The following is a 20,316-nucleotide window of genomic DNA, read 5'->3' as shown; positions in this document are numbered from 1 at the left end:
GCCAATCAGTGATGTGGGCAGGGTTACACAAGGCCCAACATGCTGAGCTTTGCTAGATCTGCAGCTGAGAAAATTGAGATTATAGCTATTACTGCTACACTCAGTATACTAAGTGATACATCGTTGGACTCAGAGTCTATGTCCCTACATCATGCTGCTGTCAGAGTGCATAGCAAAAACCTGCTGACAGGTAACGTTATACATTTCTTGTACAAACAAGCAACTTTACAATTTACCTCTTACTAAACATCCTATCCATTCTCAAGAACAAAAGAATTTTTAATTTAATAATTTATTGCTCGTTGCCTGGGTTACTGGCCACCACTGCAGTCTAGCAGCCGTGGCTAGGTTCCTGGGCAAGGAGCGCAGTGCTTACAGGCTTTTTGCTGTACAGCTTCTAAGCCCCATATTGAAGTTTACCAGATTGCGGGATCTGGCCAGCTTCAGTTCCCCTTTGCTCCTCCATTTCTATAGGGCCAAACTGTTTCTACTTGCAACATCAGCATTGGAGAGCCACAGACCAGGCCAGCTGCGCTACCATGCCACTGATCGGCATTGTCAATGATCAGGAGAGCCTCTCCTTCCCACCAGGCAGGAAACTGAGAAGCAGGGCAGCTAAAAGGTGAACATGAGAAAACCCATTTAAAATCTGCAGCAAATTTGATATGGCTACATAGACACTGTTTTGGTTTTTAACATGTTTACTGTGTTTTTTACCTTCCTGCCATTATGGCATAATCTGCAAATGGCAATTTTTGTGGGATTTTTTCCATTCACTTCTTTATAAGACCTGAAAAATGGCAGAAAAAAAATATTTTGATTATTACAAAATGAAAAATTCCACCAAAAAGTGTCTTAAAATATGTGTGAAAATCAGCTTGAAGCTTGTTACTGACTGATACCGCCATACTGATTCCACTAAAGTTCCAAATAGCTTTTGCAAACAGTGGCTAGCTGAAATGTGATTTGCGCAAGAATTTCATCTAAGCACATACATCCACTGCACAGAGATTCCTAAATGTCCTCATAAAGCAGCTTCTCCCAGGATGATTGGCACTGTGGTGATTGAGTGCCCCACTTCAAACATGGCATAGTGGGAAATATGTTTATTTTAGAGAGAGCCGTGTCTTAGTCAACACAGATTTCATTTTGATTGCCCACACATAATCTCTTATACGGAGCTATTCTCAGCAGGCGGCTGTTTGATAAGTGGAAGGTACGACTTATGAGCAAAACAATTTACTATGCGGTTCAGAGTCCTACGCAATCTAAGTCCAACTTCTATTATTATCGTGTGACTGAAAAGAGTGCAGGATATTCAAGACACTATCATCGAGAATGGGAAATGCAATATTGGAGCATCATTTTAAAAACACCCTTTACCTAATCCCCAAAGGATAGGTATGTAGGTAGGGTCCAGGTTTGGCATAACTGTTATAAGACCTTAAATAAATAGTTGAACTTAAAATATGTTACAAAAGTTATCAATATTTGATTCAATGATCAGACCAATTATTGTACGGTGTATGGTCAGCCATTAAAAGGTTAATCTTATTATCATAAATGGTAACAATAGTAAAATGCTTGTAAAAAAAGGCAACTTTGTACTGTATTTGTTATTTAAAATCTTCACTATTCTCAAGATCAGAAGGATTTTAATCACGTGGTCAAAATTGTTGGTACCCCTCATCTAATGACAGAAAAAAACCACAGTGGTCACAGAAATAACTTGGATCTGACAAAAGTAATAGTAAATAAAAGATCTATGAAAATGAACAAATGAATGTCAGACATTGCTTTTCAACCATGCTTCCACATAATTAAAAAAATAATTAAAACTCATGAAATAGGCCTGGACAGAAATGATGGTACCAGGGGTGTATCTACAACAGGTGCAGGGGTTGCAATCGCATCTGGGCCCAGCAGCCTAGGGGGCCCTAAAAGTCCCTTTGGCCTATAGAAAAAGACTATTGCTATTACAGATTTAAAATAGTTGGGGGCCTCGTTGGAGCTTTCACATCGGGGCTCATGAGTTTCAAATTATGCCACTGGATGGTAACCTTAACTTAATATTTTGTTCCACAACCTTTTGAGGCAATCAATGCAATCAAACGATTCCTGTAACTGTCAATAAGACTTCTGCACCTCTCGACAGGTACTTTGGCCCACTCCAGAAAAGTTATCACCAGTCCTATTAACACGGGACACTGTGCTACCGAGAGCAATGAAATTATTTTTAAGCCTGCTCATTCATCGGGTGATCAGCAGCCTGTTCCTAGGTCTGAGGTCAGATACCAGGAAGACTTGTAGTACACGGGGGTGATACAAAAACGTGGTCAGGTAACAGTCTAGGGTCAAATGCCAGGAGGGTATGTCAAAAGCAGAAGGGGAAATCTAAAAGACTAGTCAAGTAGTCATAACAAAATCCAGAGTTATCAGCAGGATCAGAGTCAGGCACAGAGCAAACAAACTCACCTACCTAAAGAAAATCTACAACTGACACAAACTACTAGCAGCTAGCCAGTTAAATACCATGCAAATGATTAGGGATGGGAGGCACCTGAGGAAACACCGGCATACTAAACCAGATTGAGCAGCAGGGCTGTCAATCAAACTGTTTACAACCCAGCACGCCCCAGGATAAGATTGGATAACTGGACTGTCGCTCACAAAACTGAAAGTCCAGGACACTCCAGATCCCATAGGGGGCTGAGCTGTCACTCACAGTGTTCCTTGAGCACAGTCAATGTTAAAACCGTGACAGTTAGGTTAAGATTACACACTCGGGATACAGTCTGTAGCAGAAATCTCAGGTTTATACATGGATTTCTGCCACATATGTGCCAGCAGCTCCTAATGAGTATTAGCCTCTCTGCTGATCAAAATATTGAGATTTTAAAAATTGCAGCATATTCATTATTCTATCAATTACTCTATTCACTTGCATTGGTTCCAATGATAGGGAATATCTGTAGCGCTATTGCCGGCACACCTGGGTAATCCCTCTTCCCATTTAATGCAGGGACACCAACATATCTGCCGCCCCGGCCACGCCATGAGCTCCCTGTCTCCTGTTTCCAGGTCTGTGCACTTTGCTCAGGATTCTCAGTGGCGTACCTAGTGCGCACACTCTCCTGTTCTTAAAGGGGCAGCCTATGCACTTTGAAAATGTCTGCAGCCAATAGCTGGGAGGCATCTTGTATAAAAGGCACCCTCCTCAGTAGGCAGGTGCCTGAGCAACCTTTGTAGTTCCTTGTGTAGTGTGTGCAACTGTATGTTGACAGGGCCCCCATCCTAGCAACCCGTGTAGTTTAACCTGGTCCTTGTGTGGCCAGTCCCTGAACCCCTGGTCATTGTGTGGCCAGAACCTGAACCTTCACCCCTGATCCTTGTGTGACCAGGGCCTGAACTTGAACCTACACCCAGAGGTCCCTTGAACCTGAAACTGCACTCAACAGTTCCTATAGCTTGAAAATGCACCTGGCTGTCCCCTGACCTAGAAAGCGCACTGGCTGTACCTGAAGCCACACCGGCGGTACCTGAGCCCTGAAGGAGAACCAGCAGTACCTGCACCCTGTAATCATTCTGTCAATACTAGGTCCTGTACCTGTGTCAGTTCTGGTTGGTGTTAAAGAGTCTGTACTGTCGGAGCCTGGTCCAATATCCGAATCTAGCCTTGTCTGTGACTCCGTGTCAGTATCCATTCTGCCCAAGGATCCAGAATCTGTATACCTACCAGCTACTCCGAGACCAGTCTGTATCTGTGAAGCTGACCTCTGGGGTCAGCAGCTGCAGTAACGGGGACTGCTTAGGGGTGATACCTGGCGACTACCTGCAGCTAATGCGTAATGCCACCATCAGGAGCACTAGTGAAAAACGAGGTAGCTGCTTAGCTACACCCCTCCTAGGTAGGCCTGGGGCTGTGGCACAGTGGGTCCACGAACAACGTGCGCCACCTGCGTGCTTGACAATATCATGGAATTTAGTAAGGATATATATGTATATATATATATATATATATATATATATATATATATATATAGATATATAGATATAGATGTATACACGTCATATATCTTAGACTAGTGGAGGTCAAAGCATAGGAACCCCGAGCGATCTCTTGACCTACTCAGCTTTCCATGAGGTGCATTGAAGCAGCTGAAAAAAGAGTAGTGCTTGAACATACATGATCAAAATCTGTTAATTAGGCTCTCACTGGTTAGTCCCCCCTATATCACATCTAGAGATTGAGTCTTACATGCTTAAAGGGAATCTATCAGTAGGATCAACTTTCCTAAACTGTCTATTTGATCATTCAGGTCAATAAGATGGTACCTTGAAATCTGCAATCCATTATATTATTCCAGAGAAATCCACATTTTTCTCAATATGTAAATGAGCTGTTAAGATCTCTGGGCCGGACATTGATATGAGCTTATTGTAAATGAAAAGGGGATGTTACCAGTTTGAGACATGTAGTTCAGGAGACCAGACCATCAGTTTTCACAATAGTGTTACTTTGTTGCCTGTTGGTTAGAAGAATGGGTTAAACGAAAGGTTTACTGTTTTGCAGGAAAAATCATTCCCTAGAACATAAGCCTTCTTACATACTTCATCAGGCTTGCACGTTTTCCTGTTTTTGAAGTTTAGGAAATATACATTTCAGAAATCATACATCAATCTTTACATGTGTTATAAACACTTTCCACTTCCCACCTGTAGATGGTGCTGTTATTTAGGAAAAGAAAGGGGGGGGGGGGGTATTTTACTTTAGTTTTCCCAATGTTTTTATAGACTTTGTACTGTTTGTTGTATAGTTTATGCCATGATAACAGTGACCTGGAACGTTACTGATAAAAATGTTTGCAGCTCCTTGCACAAATTATCTTTGGCGCCAGTTATGACCCTATTTTGCAAAATGAGAAATACTCCAGATATTATTATTATTATTATTTGTAGAAAATGTTGTATTGCAATTAGGTCTATGTAATTGGCTATTGGTCATATTGTGAAACATTATATGGTACAAATATGCACTTTGTGAAAGCTGGCAATCTACAACATTAGAGAACGTCAGGTAGAAATATGGAGAGAGTACAGGAGAAGGGAAGCACAGGAGAGGAGTGCACGTTTCAGTTGGGATCGAATCTGTGAATTAGGGAAAAAGTGCAGAATAGGCAGGGTGACACTTTATAGCTTGCAGCAGTGATCCCTACCTACTGCCTGTATAAATATTTGGCCAAAAAATACAAAGAATTAATTATTAACATGACTACATTTCTAGTTCCTAACATAAGGATGTAAATGTTCCCTTTTTCCATTGAGCAACGTGTATTAATTTGCCATAATAATAGTCATATGTAAAGCATTAAGGGAAACATTGGATTATTATTTTCCGTGTGAAGGGAAACACGGCTGAAAGATGTTATTGTAACATTTTGGCAACGTCATCGTCTTTTAAAAAAAGCCAAAGAATCGCCGCCTAGGAAACTGAAGCACATACAGGGCAGGTTCTATCGATTTGTTTCCTTTCTTGACTTCTTTTTGCTTGGACTTTTCACTGACTCAGCATCGAGCTGCCAGCTCCTTTTCCTGCTGCCAGCATAATTGAAGACATAACTTTATCTTGACTCCATATGCTGTTAAGAAAATGGAAGTATTCACAACCCTTTAGTTCCCTGATGCCCCAGGGGATCATCCCTTCCATAGTTTACCCTTTTCTGGAACACCGGGATCCTTGCTATTGTTGCATACCTCTGGCTTTTCTCGCTTATGCAGGTTGCTAGTACAGATTCATCTTGTTTGTTGGGTCAATTTAATTTTCATGTGTGACTTTTTTAGAATCCGCGTGATGTCATGTCTACAGTGAAATCACTGCGGAAGTGTCTGGATTACATCCTAGTCATGGTCTGACCAATAGTGAACAGTTTTACTTGGCCCATGTTCCTGTTTAGAAAAAAAAATGCTATTTTGTAAGATTGTAGTTACCATAGTTTCACCTAAATAATAGTTAGCGCACTTTTCCATATGTTTTTTGTTTATTTTTTAAAGTAATTTAAAAAAAATGTAAACTAATGGATCAATCAATATAACATACTGCATGACACAAATGTAAAGCCCCAAAAATAAGGGTTTAAAGGTGCACAAGCACTAATAACATACATGCAGAACCCTAATTAACATTATTGCTACTTACTAAAGTAGAGTGAACTCAATTTAGAGGGTAAATTGGATTCATATTAAATAAATTCAATGCAAATTGAATCGACAGGAAAAAAGTTAAAGGTTCTACAGTCAACTCTCCCATCTTCTTGCTTCCAAGCCACTAGCGATTTATTGCCAGGTCTTCCATTTAATAGGCCCCACAGACCTGTCATCAATTGAAGGCAAAAGTACCAGAGGACCAGTTGGCGGGCCAAGAAGAGTGGAATACAAGATTTTTTTTTACCTCTCCCCGACCTCTAAAGTCCAAGAAAATTGCAGCCAGAGGTCATTTTGCCAAATTCATCCAAAGCTTTGGCCAATCTGAATTTTTTGTAAAATTAAGGGCAAATTTGATTTGTCTTAAATCAATTTGATCATCGCTATAAACCATAATAAATGGACAGAATCACAAACATATGTAAATTATGGTAAATAGCTTAATTTTTCTCCGTCCCCATGGCAGTCACTTCAGCCTGTCCACATTTTCTATAGCTACTAGCAGAACTGAAGTACTATTTACATTCATACCTGCCTAGTGACCCCTTCAAGTCCAAAAATGCAAACAATAATGGTGCATATAAGGCCTTATTGAAGCATCATTCTTTCACAATTTAGTTGTATCTGTGTTTTTTTAAAGATAGAACTTCTACTCGTACCCAGTAGTGTAGCAACCCTTGAGGATAGATGCCCCAGGCCCCTCACTCGGAGCAAACACCAAGTCAATAGAGTTAAACACTGTGGTAGAACAGGAAGGCATGGTCTCCTTGCCTTACTGCTCTCCGTTCTGTAGGCCACAGGTTGCTTTAGGTTTGTAGTGTACAAAATGGCTGGGTGACATGTTGGACGAGTCTCAGGCAGAAGCAGACCGACGAGATGATGTCACCATGCTGGTACTCCTGCATGAAATCCTGTGCATACCCTAGAGCAATGGCCTCAACTCATTCGTCTGCCCGCATTGTTTGCCAGCGGACTCGCCGGTATAAAGTGATAGACGATTATATGATTTTTTTAAATTATATTAGTCCATGTAGAGGGACGATGTGGGCATCAAACAATGTGGGCACTACTCTGGGGGTCACCATGCATTGCATAGGAAAGCTTTGTGGCATTATACTGTGTACAGGGTTTTCTTAGAGTATTATACTATGTATAGGGGGCTTTGATGAGCATTATACTGTGAAATAACTACTGTTGGAGCCATCATGCAGTGTGGGGGCAATATAATGTGCATAGGGGGGCATTGAGGGCTATCATACTGTGTATAGGGGTCAACATACTGTGTATAGGGGCCATCATACTGTGCATAGAGAGCTGTAGGAACATCATACTGTATATAGGGAATAGTGGGGACATCTTACTATGTATAGGGGAGAAGTGGGGGGCCATCATATTGTGTATAAGAGACCAGTGGGGACAGTATACTATATATAAAGGAGATGTGGGGAGTGGGGACATAATACTGTGTATAGGAAAGCTGTACAAAGAGGGACCTGTGGGACTTTATTACTGTACATTGGGGTAATGAAGACATTATTACTGTATATTGAGGGTACAATATAAATATTATTGTTATAGGAGGACTCTAGGTATCATGACTGTCTAAAAGGCACACATTATTATTTTCTAAGGGGCAAAATCTAGAGCACTTTCAGAGAGCATTCAAATTTTCCAGGGGCTATTTTACCATCTAAAGGCCACAAAAGAGGCATTTTACTCTGTATGGGGTACAGTGCTAAGCATTAATATGTGGTGCACTATTTTCATGCCACACAGCAAGTGCAATAATAGGGTTAAATATGGCAGTAAAATGTTCAGCATTGGGGTGACGGTAGTTTAAGTTTGTGGTAATGGAAATGTGAAAAGTCAAATGTGCCTTTGTTGTAAAGTCTGCATGCAAGTCAGGGCTGGAAGAAGTCGTGGCGGTCTGGGCCAGATGGAAAAGGTGTGAAACGTGAACCACTCAATCAGAAAGAACGTCAGCTCTAAGTCATTATGTAAACTGTACTGTAATCGCTTACATGATCTGCAGAACAGATATCTACGACTATATGGTCACCATATGGCAGTAATATCAGTCTTGGCATTTACATAGTGATTTACGTTCAGTAACAGCATGGTCATCTGCTTAGATTCCCATTATACCCACGATTATGGTGTGCCACAGTAGTGTAAACATGGCATAGAACATCGGAAGAACTACACTACATTTCTAATTGGAGGTATTTGCTAAAATTATTATGAATACACCTACCACATATTGGGATAAGATCTTGGAGATGGGAATCCTTATTCAGTTTATAATTTTTAAACAGCTTTGTCACAACTTTAAAAACTGCATTTTTATAAGCTTTGTTCTTATTGTTTATGACAAAAAAACTTGGTCAGTGGACACCTTTTATAAGATTTATTCAGAAATAAGCAGCTCTGGCTTAATGTTAAAACAATATTTGTAGAAGTATAAGATTAGATAACACATTTATATAAATATGGCCTTCAGTGTCGCCAAATGTTCAGAAATTCCTGAACAGTCCATAAAAATAAAAAAAAATGTTGACTCTGATATTTAGCTAAATTGTCCAGGAAAAAAAAACTTTGGTTGGCAACCCTGACCTTGATAATTGTACAGAACAGCACAAGATAAACTGTTATTGAAATTACAGAGAACTGAATTTGTATGAATTATATCATTATTTTTATTATTATTGCCATGGTTTATGGACAGGCATCAGTTTACACATTCTTTACTACTTGTTGTATCTAGAATACCTACATGAGCATAATGAGCGATGTATATCACATAAGAATACACATAATGATAGTAATGCACAATGGCATGGAGCAAAAAAATGTACTCGATGCGTGTTTTGCATCAAGAAAATCACCTTTTCTGATTTGGCAAGGTTTATTTTGCAAATTATTGTGGAAAATAAGTATTTGGTTACCTAAAAACATGCAAGATTTCTGGCTCTCACAGACCTGTAACTTCTTCTTTAAGAGGCTCCTCTGTCCCCACTCATTACCTGTAGTAATGGCACCTGTTTGAACTTGTTATCAATGTAAATGGCACCTGTCCACAACCTCAAACAGTCACACCTCAAACTCCACTATGGTGAAGACCAAAGAGCTGTCGAAGGACACCAGAAACAAAATTGTAGCCCTGCACCAGGCTGGGAAGACTGAATCTGCAATAGGCAAGCAGCTTGGTGTGATGGCATCAACTGTGGGAGCAATAATAAGAAAATGGAAGACATACAAGACCACTGATAATCTCCCTCGATCTGGGACCTCACCCAAGATCTCACCCCGTGGGGTCAAAATTATCACAAGAATGGTGAGCAAAAATCCCTGAACCACATGGAGGGACCTAGTGAATGACCTGCGTAGAGCTGGGACCATGGTAACAAAGGCTGCCATCAGTAACACACTACGCAACCAGGGACTCAGATCCTGCAGTGCCAGACGTGTCCCCTAGGGTGACCGGATCTTATATGGGTTTGAAAAAATGTGGGAATCTTGTCCGTCTGGACCCCACAAAACGATTCCCCTTTCCGGATATTGAGATAGCCAAAATTTGAGCTCGATCAAACGACGTTAACCCGTGCCGCTCGTCGCTCAAAGTTTGAAAAAATCTGAATTTTTGCCCAAAAAGCTGACATATGAAGCCATAACTCCAGAATGGTAAATAATAAAAACACGCTTAATATCTCAAAAGAAAGCTAATGTTGTTCTTCAAAATTTATATTTTATACATAATTGTTATTTTAAGTCAAACTGAGTTAAAACATCTTTTAGCCCCAAGAACGTGACCTGGTACCACTAGGAGCATACTTCGTATATTTTGTTATTAAGTGATACTTTTTTGGTATATTTTTGAGTTTAAAGTAGAAATATAATAAAAAAACAAGTAATACTGATAAGTCTAATGACTTTTTTTATTTTAAAATATGAAAATGAGGTATTTAATACATACAAAACAGACAGAAAAGATACAGACGTAGTACCTACATGAGTTGATAATTTTACATAGTTATCTAATCTATTCTAGAGGTTTTGTTAAAGTAGTTTTTGAAACGTCAGAATATAATGCTCGGCATTTGCTTACAACTTGCAGGACATATTGCTTTTGTTCTTCATTTTTTGTCAGAAGGTCGTTAAAGTCGGTTATTAATTTAACACCACGCTCAGCCATATTATTAACTACTTTTAATGTTTTGACAATTTTCAATCCTTCTTGGAAGTCATTATTTTGAGGCCAGGTGTTTGGATTTTGTCTTAGGAAATCCGTTTTTATATTAAATCGGTCAAAGAATGTAAATGTTTCTTTGGTAAGTAAATTTAACAATCCTCCATCAACGACCTCTTTTACTTTTTCTTTCTTAACTTTTGGATTTACAACCCTAGCGTGCTCTGATGGTTCATCTGTGCTACTGAGCAATTTATTAGCCATTAACAACTTTTCATCGTCTGTAATGTTGGGATCAAAAAACGATAATCCCACCAACTCTGCATTCAAATACCACAAATGGTTCGAAAATTTGGTCAGGGCTATTTCTGCAATGTCGTTGTCACATTCTTTATAGTCTAACAGACTATGCAAAATACCTAAATCTTGCTTTGGCGCAAGATGAGCTTTTGGAGCATTGAACCAAGCTTTACAATAAATTTTAACTAGGAAAACAGAAATGGCACGCACAGAACTTTCTTCTTCTTTAGACATCTTAAATTGACGATGAAAAATGAACATTCTTAAGCAGTAAATAGCCTTTGCCATCCACCTAGCGTGATGAATGGCTCCTGGAGTTCTAAAACCCACAACATTGCCGTCTAGTGATCCAACAAATACGAGAACCAACTGCAACAGCTCCTTGTAGTCATCTCTGGGGTGGCTCTCAGTTAATTTGGTCTCGAATTCAGCAGTAACATTTGCAATTACTTCTGTAGTTAGCTGCTTTTGTATTAGCTTGTCACTGATACCTGTGTCGTATTTTCCTTTGTCTATCTTGGGCCACGCAGTGAGGAATCTTTTGAAAATGTCTGCATGAGGTCCAGTGGTTGATCCCATTTTTGTGTCGAATACGCCTCTTAACACAATTTCCAAGATATGGTGACGGCAAGCTAGGTGTAGCAATTCTCTTCCTAACATTTGCTCCAATAGGACGCATGCTCCTTTGAGTCTTCCCGTGTTCGATGCTGCAGTGTCGAAGCACATCGCCTTGACGGTGTTGGGAAGACCCCATTCCTGTAGGCATTCATATACGGCTACGGCTTGCTCCTCTCCAGAGCTGCTTGCTGTTACAGGAACTCCCAGCAGCTTTTCCTTTTCGCCATATGAAATAGCAATAGCTATTCGCTCACATTGCTCATTTTTTAAAACACCCGGTAAAAGTTTACCGTCCCAATGGACAACCACGGGCTCTTTTTCAGGAATGTTTACTTTATCTAACATGTTTTTAGTATATTGTTCTCTGAACGTTTGCCTTCTAGAATGTAATAAAGTTTTCGAGACTTTGTACTCAAGAGGGTCAAGGTTTAGTGCTTCTAGAGTAGCTATTAAAATTCTCGTGGCATTTCTGTCGGATAACTTACATCGATCTAACACAATGGATAATTTCATGTTTAAAATCTCTTTAACGCCCCTTGCAAATGAAAGTTTCATCCTCTTGCGCTCAGATGGTCCTGGATCTTCTGCAGCTTCTTCAGGGATGTTGTCCATTTCCTCCAAGCTCTCAAGTTCCTGGTAGATGTTGTCCTCTTCAGTATCTTCTTCTTCTTTTCCTTCTTCGAGCTTGTCTTCATCATCCGTCTCTAAGAAGTAACAAAAGAAAGAGAAAAAAAAGACTATAAAAACTTGTCATTTTAGCAGAATAGTAATAATACATAGGTACTAAATTACCTACTTCTAATTATCAATAGGTATTATTTTAAGAATATAAACTCAATCATAAAGATGCCAAATGATGCTTTCATGTACAATTTTCTTTCAATTATATTGAAACTATTTACTTATTTGTTTATCTACTTTTTAGAATAATAATAATAAAATAAACTCACCAATATCAAAAGTTTCTTCTTGGATTTGTCGGTTCATTTTTGCAAGTTCCTTTTGCGCCTTGATTTCTTCAGCTTGACACAACTTGATGTCCACTCCAGCCATGGAACCTGGGCGGCCCTTCTGCCTCTGTTTCACGAGAAACGCCTTATCTTCTTCCGATTTCAACAGAGCCAAGGCATCTTGTTGAGCAATATCAAAGAGATCATCCAACCTTTCAACAAACTGTTTAAATTTGTTCTTGGCCGTTTCCGATGTTTTCTTCCGGTCTTTTTGAAGACTTCTCCACGCGGCGTGAACTTTTTCCAGCTTAGTAATTGCATCTTGCTCATGTTTAGTCGGGATTCTCGTATGGTCAGTTTTGCTGATTCTCTTAAAGTCAATTTCACAGTACGTAAATTATAAAATAAAGCACATAAGACTTGACGATTTGAGGGTAGTTTACAACCGGTAATCTGGTGAATGGGATAGCCCACAAGAAATAATTTATCCTTGTTCCGGCTTTGTACACCTGATGTGAATGCCATTTCAGAGTCCAATAGGTAAATAACAGTTAACTAGAAAAACGAAAAAAAATATATTAACTTAAATTTCAATAAAATATTTTCAAATATCTTTTAAAATAATACTATAATAGCTATAAAAACAATAACACACACTTGGAAATTTTTAAGCAGCATGTGCTTGTTTTTATGAGGAGCGCAGTCAGATTAGATTAGATAACTATGTAAAATTATCAACTCATGTAGGTACTACGTCTGTATCTTTTCTGTGTCTGTTTTGTATGTATTAAATACCTCATTTTTATATTTTAAAATAAAAAAGTCATTAGACTTATCAGTATTACTTGTTTTTTTATTATATTTCTACTTTAAACTCAAAAATATACCAAAAAAAAAAAAAAAGTATCACTTAATAACAAAATATACGAAGTATGCTCCTAGTGGTACCAGGTCACGTTCTTGGGGCTAAAAGATGTTTTAACTCAGTTTGACTTAAAATAACAATTATGTATAAAATATAAATTTTGAAGAACAACATTAGCTTTCTTTTGAGATATTAAGCGTGTTTTTATTATTTACCATTCTGGAGTTATGGCTTCATATGTCAGCTTTTTGGGCAAAAATTCGGATTTTTTCAAACTTTGAGCGACGAGCGGCACGGGTTAACGTCGTTTGATCGAGCTCAAATTTTGGCTATCTCAATATCCGGAAAGGGGAATCGTTTTGTGGGGTCCAGACGGACAAAATTCCAACATCGATTTTTTGTGGTCACCCTAGTGTCCCCCTGCTTAAGCCAGTACATGTCCGGGCCCGTCTGAAGTTGGCTAGGAAGCATTTGGATTTTCCAGAAGTGTATTGGGAGAATGTCATATGGTCTGATGAAACCAAAGTAGAACTGTTTGGAAGAAACAAAACTCGTCATGTTTGGAGGAGACAGAATGCTGAGTTACATCCAAAGAACACCATGCCTACTGTGATGCATGGGGGTGGCAACATCATGCTTTGTGGCTGTTTCTCTGCAAAGGGACCAGAACGACTGATCCGTGTCTCTCTCTCTCCATATCATATAAACCATGCTGCTGATATATGTACATTTGGAACAGGTATGGACTGAGACTGAAATTCAGCACTGGCATTTGAAATCACACAGGTCCATGCTGGCACTGCCCCCAAGCACATGATGGGGATATATTATTAATATTACCCTGGATGGAGGAAAGCAAGATTTACTACAAGACTAATGTTTCTAATGATACTCGTGGCCTGCTGGGGTAAGTGACTGAGACAGCGACTTTGTGATTTGTCACAACTCAACAGTATTGGTGTCTTGAGAGCACTGATTCTGTTAACAACATAGCAGACAAGGCAGCCCACTACCAGACAGGCCCTTCTGGTATTTGCCAGAAATGCCAGATGGCCAGTCCGGCACTAATTTGGAAGCATCTGGATTAACCTTTTTAGCTTGACCTTGTCACATACGCTGGCATCCTGTTTCCTGAGGATCTAGGTATCTCTTCAATACTTCAAATTAACTGAATTAGAGACAATTCTAAAATAAATTCCAAGAATATAATGTAGACCATTAGATTTGGATAGATTTTTCTTTGAAGCAATCTTATTTACTTTTCACTCAGTCACAGAATTTTGGATAGTTTGCCCTACCTCCACCAAGATTATACTAAAATTCTATAACTTATTTGCTTTAATGTGATCTGATTTTTTTAATCGAAATGAGTTTTAGTGTTAAATGATAATTGCAAAATTGACAGATTATAATATAGGGTTTAGCTGGAGATGGAGAAGTTACTACCAGCGTATTAACCATATTTAACGAAATTTCTGTCTTGCCTCATTTATTTTAAAGGATTAAAAAAAAATAAGTAAGAACAATTTAAAAAGTAAAAGAGCAGTATAACTAGAAATTGTCATAAAGGCATCTCGGCGGTGACGGCCTTGCTGTAACTCTAGCTGAGGTTCCCGCGAGCAGGTTCTCCACTGCTGGTACCGCACAGATGTTGCTATGCAGAGTGTGGTGCAGGCCCAGCCTGAAGACTGCAGGCCTGCTGGGGCGCTTGGGTTACTCATGATCAGCAGCAGCCTCCTCTATTCTCCTTCCCTTCCCCCACCACCAAGCAACCTCTTTTCATTTAAAGTGTGTTTTTGTCTGCACGTGAGTCATTAAAAAAGGGAGGAATGCACCAGCAGGAAAAACCTAGGGAAAAGCAATGGGCTGAGGCAGCTTTCTCACCCCTCCTTCCAGCCAGTGGCATGCTCTGCCTATGTGTGTGTGAATCTCCTTGTGGCGAGCACTTTCTACTATTTCTCTTCGTAGCGACGAATATTTCTGCGGTGCACCCTGGACCACAGCCAGTGTCTATGTGAGAAACCGTTAGCGGGGTGATGGGATGTAATAGCACAGTGGAAGGAGGCAGAATCACAGACACACACATATACACACACACATACAGGAGGAAGCCAGCGAGAGGGGCTGTGTCTGTATTCCAGCAAAGCCACAGAGGAGGTACTGGAGATGGAAATGGATGCTGCTTGTTAGGCCAGGAGCCTGTTTAACCGGGATTTAATGGGATGCTTTTTCTGGGGTTGACTTCTGCAGAGCGTCTCATCCTAAAGAGAAGGTAATGTAGCAGCCTTATATATGTTTTCTATTGAAATATATTATTTGATTGTACTGGAAATCAATGCTGGATACATGAGAAACATAGGAATTGTGGGTTTAATGCATGCACACCTGAATCAGGTGAAGAGTCTGCAGAGCAGCATCCTTCTTCAGTTATGTATGAGTGCATTTATGTGTGTTTGTATATATATAAATACATTATGTAATGATATGTAACTTGCACATTAATGCAATTTTACCTGGTGAGACACCCAACAGACTTGCAGTTTTTGTATCTGTGTGTGTGTGTGTGTGCATATATATCATATATATGTATACGTATATGTGTGTGTGTGTGTGTGTGTGTGTGTATATATCTCACTATATGTCATTGCATCAATGTGCAAGTTATGTAATGTAATATATGGCATGAAATGTTATGTAACTTGCACATTGATGCAATGATATATAGTGAGACATAAAGCAGACTAGCAGTGTGTATGTGTATATATGTATGTGTGTGTGTGTGTGTGTGTGTATGTGTAATGTGTGCAAATGTAGATGTGTGTATGTTTTGGTGAGACATACAACAGAATTGCATTGTGTGTATGTGTAATGTGTATATATATACGTGTATGTTTGTGTGTGTCAATATACGTATGTGTGTATATATATATATATATATATATATATATATATGTGTGTGTCAATATACGTATGTGTGTATATATATATATATCTTTTAATTTGTGAAATGAAATAGGAATAGTAGGACTAGATGTGGCATTTTTATATTCTGCACATGCTGTACCGGGCAGAGCTATTTCGTTGATCTCCACCATAAATGTAAGGTGGAAAGGCAGAAATAATTGAGGCGGATATTGTGGATATTATGTTGCACTTTGAGGTGCAGTAAGTACAGACCAAGGAGACCGACCTCAGGATGATGGTTAGGGAACAGGATGTTATTCATTCGGGGCCACACTAGAAGACATGCAAACTGCATGATGATGAAGGTGGTGATGCCAGTTGGTACTGCAGAGACATATCCAGCTGGCTGGCTCATTGCTCGAGAGAGTCAAATATTACAGGTTTCACCTTTTCCATGGTCACCGTGTTTTTGGAGGCGTTCAGTTCTATAAATAGCCTTAGCGAATTTAGTGCTGTACACAGTGATGCAGGCAGCCTAACCAGACGGAGCTAACAGCGAGGAAACATGAGACACGTCCATTATAATACTCGCTCAATGGTAGTAAAAAGAAGGGAAAAAAAGCTGCAATGTGTTGGGGGGGATGGTGGCGGAAAGCGAGGCTTTAATGGACTTTTACATATCAAATGATGGAAGTTCTTGTTGAAGCGATATTAACACGTCCAAAGTGGTTTGGTCCACTTCAGCAATGTAAAGCGTTAAATTGAGTTGGTGCAGGGCATCTTCCCCTGTCATCTTCTGCTGCATATTTAAGTGGGCAGCATTACCTTGTAAAGGTTGTGTGAACAGGCTCATGTTGCATCCAGTATTTGGCTGGTAAATAATTCATGAATATTATTTGCACACGCTTTGCATTTGGTCTGTCATGGAGGGAGTAGGAGTCACCTGACGTAGAGTTTTCACTCACTTCCATATTCACATAGAATTTAAATTATGATCGCAAAGCTACAACTGGCGGAGATGAGCCGACATGTCATCACCAGACCATACTATGCGATACCAGGTCACCAGTGCGGATCACCAGTGTGTCTAATTACCGTTTCATAGGCATATCTACATCCACATTCTGTTAGGAATCTCCTGTCTGTTGCTAGAATGGATGCCATGAAAATGTCTCCTGTTATCCTTACAAAACCTTGCCTAGCGTCCAGCCTCGTCATATAGACATTTCGGTCGCAAGTTGCTAAGATATGTGAGATTCGTTAGTTGCTGTGTAGAAACAAATGCTTCTATAAGTGGATTACTAATCCAACACATCCACCTCATCAGGCTTCAAACCTGTGTGGCCATTCTGGATTCTACAGAGAGCCTCCATTACTTCAGTAGTGGTATATGGTTACCTCTGACAGAACACCAGAACTAAAAATGCACTTAATGTCTATTATTCTGTTTTATTACTAGATTTTATTAATGATTTACAGAATTTGTATGTAAATTCAGTCATTTTCAAAAATGACATTAGCTTACCTCTTGGTGTGTGCTTTAAGCCGACGTATGTAATGTATAATATTCCAGGACACCTGCGCCCTTGGGAGTACTCGTAAAAAAAAGAATAATGCTACTTTCTCCATAGGCTATGTTCCCATGGCCAGTTTTTTACACTGCAGAATTTCCGCACTTATTAGTTCAATTAGGTTACTTGTAGTTTTCCAGAGTGTTTTTGTGTGCATTTTTTTAACATGCTGTTTAATCTCATTGTTGACGCTGAGGTTTTCTGTATTTTTTTGGTGTGTCATGCTTTAACTAAAGCTGCTTTGTTTTTGATACTTCCTTGCATTTGACTTTGACAAAACTTCATTGATATACATAGGTGCGGACTACATGCGTTTTTTTTTCTTACTGATTTTCCACGTCTAAGGCCACGTGCACACATTGAGTATTTCAGTTTTTTACCTCAGTATTTGTAGGCCAAAACCAGGAGTGGAACAATCAGAGGAAAAGTAAAAGGCCATGTTCCAATGATGAGCTCTCGGTGCATTTTGGATGATGCATCAAAAATGTAGCGTCTTACAGTTCTAGCAAAGTGAAAGGGATTTATAGTAATCTCATGCCCACTGTGCATTAACTGACCTGATGTGCGTGTTTCAAATCCGTAACATGTCAATTTCTCTTGTGGATACGCTGAGCTTTTTGTGCAGATTTTCCCCATAGACTTACATTAGATGTGGAAAATCTGAAGCAAAAAAACGTACATGCATCTTCAGTGTGTTTCCAAGGCAGAAACGCATCAAAAACGCATGTTATCCATACCTAGGTATAGCAATAAAGTTTTGTCAAAGCAAAAAACAGGAAGTATAAAAAACAAAGCAACTTTATTTAAAGCATGACACAGGAAACAAAGACAGAAAATGGAGCGTCTTACAGTTCTAGCAAAGTGGAAGGGATTCATAGTAATCTAATATTCACTGTGCATTAACTGACCTGATGTGCGTGTTTCAAATCCGTAACATGTCAATTTCTCTTGTTGGTACGCTGAGCTTTTTGTACGGATTTTCCCCATAGACTTTCATTAGATGCGGAAAATCTGAAGCAAAAAAACTTACATGCATCTTCAGTGTGTTTACATAGTGGAAACACTTCAAAAACGCATGTAATCCACACCTAGCAATAAAGTTTTGTCAAAGCAAAAAACAGGAAGTATAAAAAACAAACCAACTTTATACCATGACACAGCAAACAGAGACAGAAAATGGAGTGTCAAAAACCAGATAAAATGCATGTTAAAAAATGCACACAAAATGCAATGAAAAAACGAGAGTATCCTAATTTACATAATAGGTGCAGACGTTTTGCAACATCAAAAACGCACGGACAGTACCCTAATAGAAACATATGCACCACTTATGCATTTTTCACCCGCTCCTGGTTTTGGTTTACAAATACTGATGAAAAAAACTCCCCAAATACTGATAGTGTGAATGTAGTCTAATGACAGTCTATGGGGAAAATCCACACAGAAAGCTTAGGGTATCCACAAGAGAAATTGACATGCTGCGGATGCCCACACGCATCACAGGTCAGTTTACTCTGAAAAAAATAAAAGCACACTGAGCATGAGATTACTATAAATCCCATACACTTTGCTGGAACTTTAAGACACTGCAATTTTAACATAGCGAAAATATGCAGCGTCAAAGACGCACCAAAAGCTCATCATGGGAACGTAGCTTTAGGCCACATTCATATGTTCAGTATTTGGTGAGTTTTTTTTACCTCAGTATGTGTAAGCCAGAACCAGGAGTGAAACAATCAGAGGAAAAGTATAATAGAAACACATCACCACTTCTGAATTTGTTACCTAACCCTGGTTTTGGCTTACAAATACGAAAAGTAAAAAAAAAAACGCACCATGATCTCATTGTGGGAATGTAGCCTTACGGTTACAATTTTTATTTAGTCAACAAATAATTTCAAGAAATCTGAAAATGTTGCGCAGCGAGGAGAGTGAATGGCACTGATCGACACCAGCAGGATAAGGTGTCAAAACACAACTATTAAGCCTTATGCTACTCATAGAAATTTAACAAGCCAGCAAATGACTGAAATCCACTTCTGCTTATGATAATATTTTATGAAATGTACAGTTGTAGAATCCAAATATCAGTTATGTTGCTTTCGCTGCTGGATTCTTCAAAGCCTTGTTCTTCCCATGGCAGGTTTCGGTTCCACCGTGATCTTTCTAGTCTTAGTTTGTTGGACAGTTGTAAGTTTCTTAGAGGCAAAAGGAATTTATTGGTAGGCCTGCAAATGTACAAGGCAAAACTAATTATTTTGTGGCTTTTGTCCATGCAGTAATTATAATTTTGTCATAAATTTGATTTGGAGTAGCTAGAAATGTTTTGTTGTCTATTTCTTTCTGCCATGTATTATTTTTTTTTATCAAAGAAGCAAAGAAATCCTACAAATGAGAGTAGGGAAAATTTAAAACAGGATTTTCTTAGTGAATGTTTCATTTCCCCTTGTGCTGGCATTTCTATTCTTAAAGAAAACAGACCAGATTGAATGCAACCCTAAGGTGACCATACATGACTTGGCCATGATTTTCCAATATTTATGCATGGTTCCTAGAATCATTGAATCATAAAATGTTAGAGTTTGAAAGGACCTCCAGGGTCATCATGTTCAACTCCCTGCTCAACACAGTGCAGGATTCACTAAATCATCTTGGACAGATGTCTGTCCAGCCTCTGTTTGAAGACTTCCATTGAAATAGAACTCACCACCACCTCTCGTG

General features: G+C 39.2%; 1 protein-coding gene across 8 annotated transcripts in view; it reads left to right on the top strand.

Annotated features, from left to right (window-relative positions):
* FRMD4A (FERM domain containing 4A) overlaps nucleotides 1-20,316 on the top strand; it is a 584,036-nt gene that overhangs the window by 312,649 nt on the left and 251,071 nt on the right. Inside the window, exon 1 of one of the 8 annotated variants that reach the window (XM_077264627.1) lies at nucleotides 15,037-15,392. The exons of the other annotated variants lie outside the window; for them this stretch is intronic. The gene's annotated coding sequence lies outside the window, so the exon portion shown is untranslated. Of the gene's footprint in view, nucleotides 1-15,036; nucleotides 15,393-20,316 lie in introns of those variants that run through there. 8 annotated transcript variants of the gene reach the window in all.

This window comes from Ranitomeya variabilis, chromosome 5 (genome assembly GCF_051348905.1).
Source record: "Ranitomeya variabilis isolate aRanVar5 chromosome 5, aRanVar5.hap1, whole genome shotgun sequence".
NCBI classification, from domain to species: domain Eukaryota; kingdom Metazoa; phylum Chordata; class Amphibia; order Anura; family Dendrobatidae; genus Ranitomeya; species Ranitomeya variabilis.
The sequence above is the reverse complement of the archived record's forward strand: the minus strand, read 5'-3'. Positions and strand labels throughout refer to the sequence as shown.